Raw genomic sequence first — 1,248 nt, 5'->3', positions numbered from 1 at the left:
AGAATTCATAAAGATTCTTCAGAGAGCTTAAATAATGAAATCTTTGGCTTGGCGCCTGTGGCTCAAGTGACTAAGGTGCCAGCCACATACACCTGGGGTGGCGAGTTCGAATCCAGCCTGGGCCCACCAAACAACAATGATGGCTACAACCAAAAAATAGCTGGGCATTGTGGCGGGCGCCTGTAGTCCCAGCTACTTGGGAGGCGGAGGCAGGAGAATGGCTTGAGCCCAGGAGTTGGAGGTTGCTGTCAGCTGTGATGCTACAGCACTCTACTTAGGGCAACAGCTTGAGGCTCTGTCTCAAAAAAAAAAAAAAAAAACACAGCCATGCCTGCTTTGTTCACAGCTACTTTTGCACCATAAAGGCAAAACTGAGTAGTTGCTTAATTGAGACTGTTTGGTCTATTTGGTCTAAAAAACTATTTGGTACTTTAAAGAATTTTTTCTGACCACTCTTCTAGAGAAATTACTGCATTGATTTAGACTAAATGAGTGCTGGTTTCTAAAAGGTTAGGAACAGATTGTAGAAACTACAGGTAAATGTAAAATCTATGTAGCAATTCTAGAATAGTTTTTATGAAATGATTTAACCCTGATTCAAACAAAAAGATTACTTGCCTATGTAAGATGGATCCCATGGTTGTGAATTATAAAAGGGGCCTGGCACAAGGTATGGTATATGCTAAATGAATGAACTACATCGTACAAGGGATCGTGCTCTCTACCTCACCCCAAAGAAGCAGGCTCTGTCAACCTCTCCTGCTGGCCATAGCAGAAAGAGCAAGGGGTGAGCCCTGAATGGGTGAAGTCACTTCTCAGTCTGCCCTACAACCTGTGGAATTGCTGGATATGAAAAGATAAGCTGGAAACCTGTTAGAATCCCTCTCACAGCAATTTGAACTAAAAGCATGGAAGGAATAGAAGAGTTAATGGTTGTAATCAGAGCTGGAAAATCTGTATGGAAAGTAAACGGAACAGTGTTCATATGGCTCCCTTTACCCTGAAGGTACCGCAGACTACCAGAAAAGCATGCACCTACCACACGTGAATGCAACTACAGGTCTGCAAGATAAAAGGAAAGGTGAAAAGAGAGGGGATTTGGCTGGTCCTCTAAAGGCTGATTCCATACAGTTCATACTTGTACACAAACGGGTGAGGGCTGAGGAGCTCTCCATTGTAAAGATTCTCCACTGTCGGCTCGGCGCCTATAGCTCAACCGGCTAAGGCGCCAGCCATGTATACCTAAGG

The 1,248-nt window shown here is 44.1% G+C and overlaps 1 protein-coding gene across 4 annotated transcripts in view; it reads right to left on the bottom strand.

The window, feature by feature from the left end:
* AP3B2 (adaptor related protein complex 3 beta 2 subunit) overlaps positions 1-1,248 on the bottom strand; it is a 46,291-nt gene that overhangs the window by 31,382 nt on the left and 13,661 nt on the right. The window lies entirely within an intron of this gene.

The sequence above is a fragment of the Otolemur garnettii genome, unplaced genomic scaffold, assembly GCF_000181295.1.
Source record: "Otolemur garnettii isolate 467f Iridium unplaced genomic scaffold, OtoGar3 scaffold00011, whole genome shotgun sequence".
Lineage (NCBI taxonomy): Eukaryota > Metazoa > Chordata > Mammalia > Primates > Galagidae > Otolemur > Otolemur garnettii.
This window is presented reverse-complemented; position numbering and strand designations above follow the sequence as displayed.